The sequence below is a fragment of the Euphorbia lathyris genome, chromosome 2 (genome assembly GCF_963576675.1).
Source record: "Euphorbia lathyris chromosome 2, ddEupLath1.1, whole genome shotgun sequence".
NCBI lineage: Eukaryota > Viridiplantae > Streptophyta > Magnoliopsida > Malpighiales > Euphorbiaceae > Euphorbia > Euphorbia lathyris.
In genome coordinates, this window is record NC_088911.1 from 4,404,224 (window position 1) to 4,419,868 (window position 15,645).

Sequence of the window (15,645 nt, forward strand, 5' to 3'; positions counted from 1 at the left end):
AGCACAGGATGCGCTGACCAAGAAAGGAAAGAAAGTGATGGGTGACAAGGAACCCTTTGACCGCACTAGGCAGGACAAAAAGCGGAAAGCTGACCAATCCGCCAAAGATATTAGCACAGCTCTGAGGAAGATTCGGATAATCTCTAGTGCGAAGAAAGCTGCTGCTGAACAAGCTCAAGAGGAACCTAAGTCAGCGGAGAAACAGAAAAGGCAAGTTGAGCCTGAGGAAGAAAGTGAGGATACACCTGACCAGCCCCTGAAAAGAAAGAAAACCTCTAGGCTGAAGCTGATAAAAGCTGACCCACTCGACTTCATGATTACTAAGGAATCACACTTTGTGCGGAGTCAAGAGATTGATCTGGAGAAAACTCCTTGTGATCCAGAGGAAGAACTGGGTGATACTGAGGGATAGCCTCAAGCTGATAAGTTGGGTGATGCTGAGCAAAGTAAACAAGTTGATATCGACCAAGCTGAGCATCTTGCCAAGTCACCAGTGAAGGAAAAGGTTGTGGAAGGACTTGATACTGACCTCAACTTCTCTTCTGAGTCCCTTGAGTCTATTCATGCTGATCCTTCTCCACCAACCAAATCTTCTAAGGACAGTATGGATAAGCGCTTCAAATGCAAGGCTCAAAAGCCCAATCTTATCGATCTGTTGGATGATTCCCCACTCAGAGATCCAATCACTGACCTGACCGACCTTCAGTTTTAGTTCTTCACCAACGTCGTTGAACCGACTCCAGATCAAATTAAGGAAAAATAAGCCTCTGTTTCTCGAGCTGAGGAACAAGCCGACCCAACAGTTCCTAAGGGTCCACTCTCTATCGACATTTTTGCTCAACCTTCCACTGAGCAAGTGCTCGAAGTCCCTACTTCTCAACACAACGAGCTAGCAAAGGAAACTCCTGCTCAAGTCAGTTCTGAATTGCCTCAACCTCCTAAATCTACTCAACTTCAGACTGTCGCTGAGCAGGTAAATATCTCTACTGATCCACCTCTTCCTACTCCATCAAAGCAGAATAAAAACCAGTCAGCTCCTGCTGCTGACCTGGTTAAAAGTGCAGTTGCTGACCAAGCTGGCACCTCCACTTCTCAGCATCAAACACCTCCTCCATCTGGTGCTGACAAGATTCCGGCCTCTGAACCACATACTGATGAATCCTATGCCTACCTCCATGCTTCTGAGTCTGGCCGAAAGATTATTGACTCAGCTCAAGCTCTACTTCAAGATATTCATCAATCTCAGGCCGATGTTGCTGGGTCTGTTCATGTTGAGCCAACACAAATCAACTCTTTCGCCCAGCTTCTGACCGAAATTAAGGGTCTTAAAGAACTAATGAGCGTCATGACATCCTTCGTTTCTCAACAACCCAAGCAAGAGTCAGTAGTGAAGCTGGCTGAACTCCAGCTGATGATGGTGAACCATATGAACTCCATCCAAGGTCAACTCAATACCTTATCAGCTGTGAACTCAACATATGCCACCTCTGCTGAGGTTAATCAACACTTCTCCCAGCTGACCTCTGAACTGACCGGAGCTCGTGAACTAATCTCCTCCTCTTCCCAGTGTTCCATCGAACAGATTGGCGAAGCCATTCAACTACTCAACCTAAGTAAAGAGGAAATGGACACTGACCAAGTGAAGACCAATGAAATTCTATAGTGCACTCAGTCTACACTTGCACAAGTCCGGCATACGAATACTCAACGTCAAGCATACGACACTGCCCTGCTCAGGATGTATCATCAATCCTATGCCCAGATGACAGAATCGATAACTTGGATCGAGAAGTCTCAAGAGTATCTGCTAAGTATGCTCAGTGCGAATATTAAGATCCTTGCTGCAAGTATGGCCGATGGTATGGAGGTTTTCAAAGGTCTAAGGGAGAGTACGAGTCAACTCCAACTGTACTCATCAAAACCGACTCGTGCTGTTCAACAAGGAATTTTCTATGCTCCTTCTCCTCCATCTCATGATGCTGGAAAAATGGGGGAGAAAGAACGAACTCAGCAGAAACAGGGGGAGATATCCAAGCCAGCTGTCGGAACTCAGCAGAAGCCTGGTTCAACTTCTGCTGACCCGAGCACCCGAACTCAGCAACAACGCACTGCCCAAACCAAACCTAAGTCGAATCAAGTTCAAGCCAACATTAGAAAATAGTGCTAGCAATAGTCTATAGTGCTTGTTTAAATTACCCAGTATATAATCTGTATAAGCCGATGCTGAGTAATCAGAGTGCTGAGTTGGAAGTTGACCTTAAGTGTTAATTCCCAACTCACAAGTAAAACAGTTCGAGTCAGCCTCTGACTAAAGCTGTCTTGCATCGCGCTCAGCCTTGCTGACCTAAACTGAATGAAGTTGTTTAAAGAATTAAATTAAGTCAGCAATTAAGCGAAAAAGTTACATTAGTTCCTAACCCCCCCTTGGAACTAATCCTATTACATTACACGGGACCAACAGGACGAGTTTCAGACTGTTTGCAATCACTGTTGATAGTATTTTATATAGCACATTGCATAATGCGATAGGTCTTAATTCTTTCATTGACGTGGGTTCTTTAACCTTGGGGATTAAAGTGATGAAGGTATGATTAAGTTCAGATGGCATTCTGCATTACCGTAAACAGTTAAGAACTAAGCCTGTTACATCATCACCAATAAAAGACCAATAAGACTAGAAAAATATAGGGGACATACCGTCAGGCCCTGGGGCCTTAGTAGGGTGCATCTGGATTATTGCACGATCCACTTCCTCCCTCCGAAAAGGTGCTAGCAGAGACAACTGCTGCTGATCCGTCAGAATAGAATCCACCGCATTGATATAATTGTCCCCTAATTGCGGGTCGGAGCTGCTGAAAAGCCGAGTAAAGTACTCGATGACAATTGAACTAATTCCTTCATCCCCTCCTCCCAATTTCCATCTGCATTATGTATTTTCCTAAGTCTGTTTGTGCACTTTCTCGCTGAGCATTTGGCGTGAAAATAGCCTGTATTTCAATTTCCCGAGTGTAAACAATCTGTTTTCGCTCGCTGCTGCCATTTAATCTCATCTCTGAGGTTTAATTCTTCGATCTGAGCTCCTATCTCTCGCTCCCTATCGCGCAAATCTGGATTTGATGAATTTTGGATCAATTCAAGCTCGTGTTTTAGCCGTTTCCCCTTGTTTTGGATGCTGTCAAAAGAGTTCCGACTCCAACTGTGTAACGACTGAGTCACGACCTCTATTTTTTGTGGTACTGAACCTGTATTACACGGTCTTCTCCAACATTCCTCAATGACCTCCTTACAGCTAGAATCCCGAAGCCACATCGCCTCAAATCTGAAGATTTTGGTCTGATGAGATTCGAGCTAGAGTTCTCACTGTAGTATTCGAAAACAGTGCTTTCCATTCAGCTGTTGCTAGCGCACGATCCAGACGTTCCCATATAGCCTCGTTACCAGCCCGCTTGTTATACCAGGTGAAAGAGCCGCCCACCAAATCGAGGTCACTCAAATTACATGCTTCAATACAATCATGGAAATCTCCCATTTCCCTGTCATCTCGTATTCTACCTCCCTTCTTTTCCGAAGCCCAAAGAATCTCGTTAAAATCACCAAAATAGAGAAACGGTGAATTATCGAGGCTTTATAGGTGGCATAATAATTCCCATGTATGTTTTTTGTTTGCTCTCTCCGGCCATCCATAGATACCAGCCCCTCTCCATATAGGAATTTTACTTTCTTTTACCGTAAAATAAACACAGTGTGAAGAGTACTGTGTAATGTGCACGTCAATTTCTTTCTTCCAACCAAAAATCAGGCCCCCGCTTGTACCATGAGCATCCATAATGAACAAGTTATAACTTGAGAAGACTCGATACAAACTGGAGCAATCGTTCTTCCTCATTCGAGTTTCCATGAGAAAGAACATATCTGGATAATTTTCCCTCAATAGCCTCTTGAGGGTTCGGAAGGTCCCTGAGTTACCCATCCCCTAGACATTCCAACTTAGTATTTTCATTTTGTAGGGTGGGGCCTGTCAATGGCCTCCACCCTCTGGTCTGTAGATACTATTTGCTTTTTCCAACTTCCCCTGTCTGACCCTGATACTGTGTTTTCTGTGTCAGTTTCGTCACGTTGTCTCTTGGACCCCACTGTAGCCAATGTAGCTTGATATTGCAGGTTGGTCGGGTTTCCTGCTCGTTGAAATTTCCTTCGGGCCAGGCTTTTCAGTTTCGTTCTATGTACCTTTGGTAGCTCAGCCGATTCTGAAGTGGTCGTGAATGTGGGCTGGGTTCCACCAGCATTGGCTACTGCTATTGTTATTTGGTCTTGCAGCATTACCGTAACCGGCATCATCATTTCCACGTCACCGTCCATTCCCACCTCATTGTTTTCTTCTTCACTCCCCGTGACGTTCAGTGTATTGCTTTGTTCAGGGTCCAACTCAGCACTGTGTTTCTCATTATTGAAGATTCTTCTTTTTGTCGTGTTCGGCTTGTTTGTCTCAGCTTGCCCCTCTCTCTTCCCCACACGCTTCTCTATCCCATAGGTTATAGTGCATAGACGGGCAGGCGAAGCTCTAAGTGACGGATCGTACGACCATTCATCATTGACCTCCCTAGCAAGGCCAGCTTCACAATCATCATATACGTGTCCGTCACCCTGCACAGGTAGCAGAAATTTGGCATCTTTTCATAGCGGACTGACACCCATACTTCCTCTCCACTGTGATCCAGTAGTATGACACCTCATATTATCCGCTTAGCTACATTGAGATGTACCCTTACTCTGACATATGTTGACCAATTCTGTAAACTATCAATATCCAGAGACACAAACTCTCCCACTCTGTCTGCCAGTTTTTGGATTACCTTCGCATTCCGATATTGTAACGGTACATCAACCAGACGCACCCAGAACTCACACATATTCATTTGTAGTTGCGATAGTTGCGTAATTCCTTCCATATTAGCAAGGATTACCAAATGACGGTCGTAATGCCATGGGGAGTCGCGGAGGATTTGCTCTTTATCTTTGAGGGATTGGAAGTCGATGATGAACTTACCTTCCCCACATTCGTTGATTTTGAACCCTTTGTTCGTTTTCCAGATCGTGTTAAATGAATTGGACATGGTTCAAATGTTTAACAGTTTTGCTGATAGAAAACGACCTATCACTTTCCTCATTGTGTCTGTCTCGGTTCCCGTCTCATTCGATTGAAAAAGTGATTGATTCGTCCTCCTCCTCTGTGAGGTTCAGTTTTTCCATTGCTTTTCAATTTGATCGACCATTGCATAGAGAACGAAACAGGAGCTGCGCAGAAAGCACAGAAAATAGTAGCTTGCTGCTACTTTGCACCAAGATCGGCCGGAAAACCTAGCTGCGCAGTCAAGGAAGATAGCGCCGCATGTTAGGTAAAGCGCCGCATGTTAGGGCAACACTTCAATGTCTCTAATTAGTGATTTTACCTATAAAAGTTATTAAAAAAAATCTAAAACTGTTCAATCGAATGATTTTCGACGAGATCTCAATTGATTTTTTTATAGAATGGGGATTTAATTAATGATTTGTTTATTAGTTTAGAGATCTTTTTTGAGGAAATTAGTTTAGAAATCTAATTGATAATTTTGATAATTTAAAATTCTAATTGACTTTGAAATCATATTTTAGGGATCCAAATGAGTATTATGGCTAGATTTTTTTCCCCCAATAAAAGGTGAAATTGACATGAAGGGTGGTTTTACCATTTGTGCTATACTTAGTTACAACCATTTTACCATTTGGTGAATTTCATAAATACTAGAGAAAATTGTGGATTTCTATTTACCATCCCAAATTGCGGGTTACCGTTCCCTATTGAACAATTTTGTCCTTTTCAAATTTTTTTTAAAGTTGATTTTTTTCTCTTCCAATCAAAACTGAAATTCTGAAAATAATTGATGAGTTACAATCCGAGAACCCCGGAAATGGATGATTACGAATCGGAAAAATTGGACGAGATACATTTTTCGTGAAAATATATGTTATTGAATGGTTTTTCTCTTCCGATCAAAACTAAAATTCTGAAAATAATTGATGAGTTACAACCCAAGAACCCCGGAAATGGATGATTACGAGTCAAAAAAATTAGATGAGGTACATTTGTCGCGATTTTTTTTACCCTAGGCAGCCACGGTGACCGCCTGACCAATGGCTAGGCGGTTTTTGTGACTGCCTAGCGTTAAAAAAAAATCTCAAAAAAGAAAAAATTTCAGTTTTTGAAAAAAAAAATATAAAAATGGTAAAATTATCCAATAGGAAGCGGTAACTAACAATTTGGAGACAGTAAATAGCAACATCCTAAATTTTTAAAAGGTTAACAAAATCTAAAATTTAAAATTTAAGTTATGAAATAAAAAAGACAAAATGAAAAAAATTAGGAAAATGAGAAAAAGTTCAACTATTAATATTTTAAATTAGGTAATATATTAAGGTAAAATTTATACATTATTCAACAAAGCTACTAAATTGAAATTTGAATAATTTATAAATTGACATATGTAGTTACAAGCATTTTACCATTTGTGAATTTTTATAAATATGAGAGAAAATAAATGTTTTAGAAGGGTTAAAAAAGAATTTGAAATTTAAAATCTAGGTAATGAAAAACCGGTGGTTTTCACCTGGTCAGTGACTGACCAAGTGAATTTGGTCAGTCACCGTTAGATTTAGGAGGTGCGAATATAAGCCTTACGATGATTTTAATCTCCACCATAGGATTTTAATAAGCTTAAATCTAACAGTGATCGACTAAAATCACTTGCTCAGTCACTGACCAGGTAAAAATTACTGATTAAAAACAAAACAACGAATAAAAAAACTATATATATGGGTTCACTCTTAATGGATACTACTCATTTATCACCATCCATGGGTATTATTTAATAGCCATTGGATCAAAATCCAATAATCAAGATTTAAGTTTGTTCATTAATATTAAATTTAATTTTTTCAAATTATAAATTAGTTACCTAGTGACATGGCAGTCATTTAATAATTTAATTAAATAATTAAAAAACTAAAATTCTTTATGCCGGCAAACAATGGCATTACCAAAGCCAAGCATTAACTCCAACTCCAATTTCGAATTACTATGCATTAGGAAATACAAATAATTAATACTGAAGTACTTTATTTAAATTTCATAGATAATTAATGATTCTATAATTTATTTTTTATTCAAATTTTATCTATTACCATTAAATTTAGATAGGCTAATAAATATATGGTAAATAATTTATTAGTCTTCTAGTTTTTACTTAACATACTGTTTAGTCCTCCTATTTTGAAAAACACATTTTAAGGTCCCTATCTTTTACTAATATTAACTATGTAGTCCTTTTTTTTTAGATTTTTAACCGAACATATCTTAGCTTTTAGGACAACCACAGTAAAATATAAGTTGACCATGTTACTTTGTTATTTTATATATGTCTATTTATGCTAAAATAAAACGGTTACAAGTCTAAAAAGACTAGACAAAAGGATCAAAGAGTTAATATTGGCAAAAGTGTGTTTTTCAAAATAGGGGAACGCAACAGTGTGTTAGGTAAAAAGTAGGGGACTGATAAATTATTTACTCATAAATATAACATGGCTTATAGAACAACACTGGTACATTTTACCATAGAGATGCAAAATTTAGCTATATGAACGAGGCTTAAATGTGTTATTATTTTATTAAAATTACACATAACCTCCGGATTCATTATTTCTTTTAGTGGGTTAAGGTGTAAAAATACCATTACCGTTTATAGCAATGAGCAATTTTACTCCTAATATCTAAAAAATGGTGCAATTTTACCCCTAAAGTTTGACAGTTCATAGCAAATTTACTCCTAATATTGACAAGTTATGTCAATTTAAGAAATAATTTATCAAATTGTCTTTTCACTTATGAATCTTGTCATCTAAACTTCACATCTACGTTATCACTAATAAGTAACATATGACAAACACATAATTGAACATAAAAATAAAATAAAAAAGATATATTGTATTTTGTACAAATTATACAAAAAAAAAACATTCAAATATTTCATGGAATTTAAAATTATTAATCTTCAATTCTATTATTAACTCACTATGAAATCTTTTTTAATAACTAACGGATATGCAATTAGTGCAGAATAAGAAACAAAATATTTGTGTTTTATAATGATGTCTGAAATTGACCCAACTTGTTAACATTATGGATAAAATTGCTCTTTGCTAAAAACGTTAGAGATAAAATTGCAATATTTTAGATGTTACGGGTAAAATTGCTCATAGATGTACATGTTAGGGGATATTTTTGCATCTTATCCATTTTTTAGTTAACTCAAAATTGACATGTAAATTTTTAAGAGCTAAGAAGACATTTTATAAGTTTAGAGGGTCGATCAACTTTTTCAACCAAGCTCAGGAGGCTAATGATGTATTAGGCCATTTTCTAATTTTATGAAATTTACGTAATTTAGACATAATTTACATGAATTGATACTAAATTTTCGTCAAATTATTACTTTAAAAAATCACAAACTTTGCGAAAAAAAATGAATTTTCACTTAAAACTTTTGAATTTTATGAAAATACTCTATTATTAGAAATAATTTATGTAAAGTGATATTTCATTTACATAAAATTATGTTATTTTACAAAAAAAAAAACACTAAATCCGAGAAAATGGAGGTTCACGTAAAACCTTTTAATTTTAAGAAAAGTCTTTATTATTAGACATAATTTATGTAAAGTAAGACTTAATTTGTGTAAAGTTATTACTTTACATATAAAAAAAATCACTAGCTCCGTAAAAAATCGAATTTCACGTAAACTCTTTGGATTTTATGAAAATATTTTTATTATTAGGCATAATTTACGTGAATATATACTTAATTTATGTAAAGTTGTTACTTTACAGAAAAATTACAGTTTGTGAATTCACGTAAAATCTTTGAATTTTACTTAAATTCTTTATTTGTAGACATAATTTATGCATTGTGATATTTAATTTAGCTAATGTTATTAGCTTAAAAAAACTATTAACTTCACGAAAGACCGAGTTTCATGTAAAAATTAATTTTTATGAAAATTATTTATTGTTAGACATAAATACGTTAAATGAGACTCAATTTACATAAAGTTATTACTTCATAAAAAAACAACTTCGTGAAAAATAGAGTGTCACGTGAAACCTTTGAATTTTACAAAACTCATTTATTGTTAGACATGATTTACATGGATTGATACTTAATTTACATAAAGTTGTTATTTTTTATATAAAAAAATAATTAAATTTGCGAAAAAATCGTGTTTCACGTAAAACCTTTAAATTTTACATAAATCCTCTATTGTTAGTAACATAACATAACATAACGTAATATAATGCAATGAAACTAGCGTAACATAACATAATGTCATTTCACGTAACGTAAAATAACATCATGTAACGTAACATAACGTCACGTCATCTCATGCTACATAATGTAACGTAACGTAACGTGACGTGACGTGACGTGATGTGACGTGACGTAACGTAACGCGACGTGAGGTAACGTAACATAATGTAGCTTATTGTAATGTAAAATAACGTAGTAGAACTAAACATAAATTAAGGTAACATAACGTAACTTAGCATAAAGTAATGTAACCTAAAACTAGATCTTTACCTAAATTAAGTCCAACTTTATGTAAATTATGTATAAAAATAAAAGATTTATGTGAATTTCAAAGGTTTTACGTAAAACTCGATTTTTTTTATAAAATTAATGATTTTTTTTGTAAATTATAACTTTATCTAAATTAAGTCCAAGATTTACGTAAAGTTCAAATGTTTTACGTGACACTCGATTTTTCGTAAAGTTGATAATTGTTTTTTGTAAAAATATAATTTTATGTTAATTAAGTCCAACTTTACATAATTATATCTAAAAATAGATGATTTACGTAAAGTTCAAAGGTTTTACATGAAAGCAACATAGTTTTGCAAAAGTTAGTGATTTTATTTTTATAAAATGACAACTTTATATAAATTAATTCAAAATTTACGTAAATTATGGTTAAAATAGAAGATTTTTGTAAACTTCAATTAGGTATAAAAAAAATTAATCAATTCAAATTAGGAATATTAAGATGTTTTTTTCTTTAATTAGTTATATCTCAAAGGCATGGTAATTAAAATAAACAATTTTTTATTGATTATTAATTTATGGTTTTATGGTATAATTTATAAAGGAAATTAAAAAATTACATAAATTATATAAGTTGATCAATTTTATTTTATTGAAAAAAAGAGAGTTGATTAATTAATAAGTACACAATTATTGTATTTTTGTTGTTGTAATAAATTTGTAATTTTTTTTGTTGTAATTTTTGCTGTTTATCAAAACTAGCCACAAATGTCAACGAAAAAAATCATAAAAAAAAAAAAAAAAAGAATATGATGACATTTGAGAATATTAGTAGTATGTACTTTTTTTTTTGTTGTATTTAGTAATATGTACTTAGTTTTTCTTTTTGTAACATGTACTAGTTAATAGGAAATGATGAAAAATTGGTAAGTTGGTGAAAAAAGGCGTACATGTATAACATGTATTTATTATAGAAAGATATTATGACTTGTTAACTTGAGGGTGAAAAAACGGCTCGAATGAATGTCCTTCCTACATAGTGTGATCTTATTAAGCCTATTTTGTATGGAACTCCTGCTTTGGCTGCATAACCATTGGCAGCCACAACCCCTGAATCAGGAACAACAATCACAACATCACAATCAACAGGAGCCTCCGTGGCTAGAATTCCCCCAAAATACTCCCTTGAGTCGTAAACAGACTTACCAAATACAACTGAATTAGGCAAAGAGAAGTAAATATGCTCGAAAATGCATTGTTTCGGTTCAGGGTGAGTCATTAAGCAAAAAGATTGAACACCATCTTTATCAACAACCAAAACCTCCCCAGGATAAACCTCTCTCGTAAGTGGCCTCAATTAAATCAAGAGCACAAGTTTCAGAGGCCAAAGCAACAGCACCATTACTTCTCCTACCCATAACTAAAGGCCTAAAACCATAAGGATCTCTAACAGCAACCAATTTATCCTGTGTAGCAAACACCATAGAATAAGCCCCTTTTAACTTCTCACAAGCATCAACTATCCTTAGAAAGAAAGGTCTAGCCTTGGAAATAGCAATTAAATGCAAAACAACCTCAGTATCAGAACTAGTATTAAAAATAGAACCATTATCTTCAAGCATAGCCCTCGATTCTCTATAATTAACTAAATTCCCATTGTGAGCAACCCCAACAGAACCAAACCTGTAACCAGCAACAAAAGGTTGAACATTTTTTAGCATAGAAGAGCCAGCAGTAGAGTAGCGAACATGACCAATAGCTAAATCGCCGGGCAATTGGTTAAGCTTAGAGGAATTGAAGACTTCGGAGACTAACCCAACACCAGTAATAGACTGCAAAACCTTATTATTAACAGCAACAATACCGGCCCCTTCTTGGCCACGGTGCTAGAGAGCATGAAGAGCTAAATAGCAAAGACGGGAGGCTTCAGAGTCTCCGTAAATACCAACAACACCACACTCCTCACAGGGCTTATCCTCATCATCAAAGTAAGAAGAATCAGCAGAGGATTCAACATCACCGAAAATTACATGAGAAAGGGGATTTTGAGAGGAGAAAGAGATGTGGGATTTGTGGGGATGAGAAAGGAGAGAAGGTTTAAGGAGGGTTTTGGGAAGGAGGGAAATAGGGGATTTGCGGGGAAGTTGAGGATTAGAGTTGAAAGAAAGAGAAGGGTTAGAAAGAGGGGAAAGATTGGAGGTAGCCATGGGAGAAGGAGGAAGAGGCAGGTTCTAGGTTATAGATGCAACTTCATAGTTAATTGAGATGCATGAATCAGAATAACAATAAAAACAAGTTCCTTAAATGTGAAATTTCGGTTTGCAGTGGCAAGTGAATGCCACATATGATATAATTCAAGAAAAGAGAGACTATAAGTGAAATTGGACCTTGAGAGCAAACATATGGTCTTTGTAGCTATACCAAGCACCGTTCTTTACCACAACATCCATCATTTCGACACAATCCAGAATGAACCTGGCATATACAAGAATTCTGTTGTCTTCAATCCACTTCATGTTACAAATTTTTAGCTCTTCACATAGAAAGATCACAAGATGACACAACACTATACAATTATAAGACCAGGGCACAATTGTAGCCCGATAAAAATTGAACTAACCAAAGTCAAAACAATGCAAGATTCTGTATATGCTATTTAAGTCTCCTTTGGAAGAAGAAAATGAGTTGAAGTGTATATATCTACATTTAGTTGTTAGGTACAGTGGGATGATCCATTATGGCTACCTTTTTTAAGGTTTTAGCATTCACTCTAGGGCTTAAAGAAATATCGACTTCCATCTCCTCAAAACCATTTTCTAACTTCATTACTCCACTTATTCTTGAAGACCAACCAAAACCAAACAACTATGGAAAACCAAATACTCATAACCTAGCCAACACAAAACAACTAACACAAACACACAACACCCGAAAAACCAAACAGCTTCCAATTTCAAATCATAAACTGAACCTATACTCTACAATCAGCCCATGAATCTATTAATAACTACCTTATTAGCATTTAGACACATGATAATGACAAATTTATATACGAACCTAGAATCTGAAGAGTCCGTATCAATCCCAGCTCTCTCCGCCTTCAGAATCAAATATAATGTAACTTCCCTTTGAAGGACTTGAACTGCCAAATCAATATTGTAATCGTTTATGAAGTGTAGAATCCGTTGAAGCAGTATCAAACTAAACCCTAAATCCTAGATTAGGGGAAAATCTCTAAATCAATTCAAAATCAAAGCAAACCCATTCAAATAAACCAAATCCATTCAAAATTAAGAAGTTAACTCACCTAAATTGAAGGAAAGTTCACAAAATCCAGCGGCTTGATGGCAGAGAGAAGTTCGAATTCAGTTGTTGAGTAAATCGAACTCAACAACATCTTGATGGCTTTGAGTTTCAGAGAAAAAGAGGAGAGAGATGGTTGGTACTGAGAAATTGGTTTGAGAGAGAAAGAGGAGAGAGAGGGATGAGCAAAGAGAAAGAATTCTAGCTAAAGTTGTCCCAGAGCTGCGATATGATGGACAAAGGTGAGAGAATAGAAAAGAAAGTAGAAAAAAAAAGAGGGGGAACCAAAATTTGTTTCCCGCTTTTTCGAAAAAAAGGAAAAAAATTTCGCAGGGACAGAATTCCGTCGGTATGATAAATTTTTCGCTGGTGAATTCACCGGTGGAATTTTTTTTCCAGCGGTTACGCTGGTGAGATTAGAATTCACAGATGGAATTACAATTTCGCTACTGTTCCGCCAGTAATTTGCAGCGGAAATTATTCCGCTGCTATTCCGCCGGTGATCAGCAGCGGAAATTAATCCGCTGGTAATTTGCGATTTTCTTGTAGTGTCCATCCATGAGTATTACCCATTGAGAACTCTTCTATATATATATATATATTATTCATAATTTTATAACAATATTAAGTCTATTTAATGGCCAATTTATTTATAGGGAACAAAACCGCGTGGCGGATCGCTTGGCAGCTGCTGGGCACGGGGGATGTTAGGTGTTTCTACCCTTTCTGTTCCTCCTCCTTTTCTTTTGTCTACCCTCCTAGAGGATAGGGTTGGGGTCAGCCTTCCTAGACTGATCCCGGGTTAGGTTTTGTCTGTTTGTTGTCCTTTCCTATTCCTACCCAAAAAAAAATGGCCAATTAAAATTGTTCTCTATGTATACGAACATATATTTTTTATTAGTTTTTTTTGAAACATTTTTATTAGGTTTTTTAATTTTTTATTAGGTATTTTATCAAACGACATATAGGAGAAATCAAGTTTCAATTTAGTAACTTTGTTGAATAATGTATAAAATATTATATGTATAATTACAAACATTTTACCACTTTTGAATTTTCAGAAAATAAAATTTTAAAAATTTTAAAAATAATTTAAAATTTAAAATCAAAGTTATGTTGGAATCCCAAACAATTATGTTTTCAGCTGATCAGTTCTCATGCTTCTTTTCTTTAATTTTTAGTTTTGTGGTTTTAATTTGAGTTTTTCCTTTTATTGTTCTTCTTTTCAGGTGTTGAATGTAATATTCATATGTCTGGTTTGCATTTCTTGCCTGAATATCCATGTGGCTTAAATACAATGTTTATTCTTCATGCGGTTTGTATAGCATGTATGGTTTCTTGTCCTACTATTTGCACGTTCTGCTTTCTATTCCTGGAACTATATCCAATAATTTCCCTATCTTCGTTTAAGTCTGTTCTTTATCTTCTTCCTTTTTTTTTTTTTTTTTTTTTTGGCTTTCTTTGCTTCAGTTTTGCTGTCTTGGATTCTTTTTTAACGAGAGTTATTTCTTATAAAATCGGTTGATTTCAAACCCTAATCGTAAAAAGCCTTATCTCTGCCTACAAATTGGGATATGTCTTTTAGGTGTTTGTTAGCAGGGTCTCTGCTTTCCAATTGCCCGCAATCTGCTCTGTAAGATCTCTAAGAGCATCCTGTGAATCAATCTCCTCCGGTGCCAACATTTAATTTGTTATTGTAATTAGTTTTATAATGACTGATTTTATAAAATTGAATTTCAAAATGATCATTTTCATCAATGGGTGAATCAGCAATTGAATCTCAGATGCAGATAGATGCTTATTAATGCTAGATATTTTCCTAATTCTTTGTTTTACTACTCTCCAGTGACGTTGTTTCTTCATCACTTGGTTTTGCAGGTAAATTCTTTACATTTTTTACAATCTAAGGACTCATGGTTTTTAATTCAACATACTCAATGAAAATGTCTTCAAGTGGGAAACCAGCCAATGGAGATAAATGTCTCCTAATTATTTGCCAATAAAGATAAATGTTTTTCACTACTACGAGTAACATATGTTTGCTCATTGTTTCTAATCTTTATTATAAGTTTTAGGATCACGAAATCTTGGTGATCTTCTCTATCTAATGAATGGGGATCAGCTCGGGGTTAACCATATTTGGAACCACAGGATTCACCGGGTTATCCACATTCTAATGCAAGGGAAACTAGGAAGAAGGAGATAATTTGGCTGAATCACCTGGAAATTAGTTTGCTTCATCATAGCTTATGAGGTACAATTAGTTTCTTTCTCAGGTTTTATGTTATTTTTTTATGGGATAAGGTACCAAAATAGACCTAAGGGAAGTACCAATTTAAATTCAACGTTCAAAATAGCACCAATATAGGCTTAACGTTTACAACATAATATCAATTTAGGCTTAACGTTTATAATATAGCATCAATTTAGGCCTCACGTACAAAATAACACCAATATAGGCTTAACGTTTACAAAATAATACGAATTTAAGCTAAACGTTTTACAAAATATATCCAATTTAAGCTAAACGTCACAATTAAATTAACCATATTATATTATTTCCCTATTAACTTTATATGTTATCTTTTTATTTAGTTCTATATTTTTATTTATTATAATACAATTAATTAGTATTCTTGCCCATTAAAATCTTATATTTGTTTTTCATAAACGATTCCATGACTATTAAATTTCATTGCTAATGTAATATATG

The 15,645-nt window shown here is 35.1% G+C and overlaps 1 pseudogene; it reads right to left on the reverse strand.

Annotated features, from left to right (window-relative positions):
• Positions 1–10,571: 10,571 nt before the first annotated feature.
• On the reverse strand, positions 10,572–13,469 carry LOC136216526 (amidophosphoribosyltransferase 1, chloroplastic-like; annotated as a pseudogene).
• Positions 13,470–15,645: the final 2,176 nt, after the last annotated feature.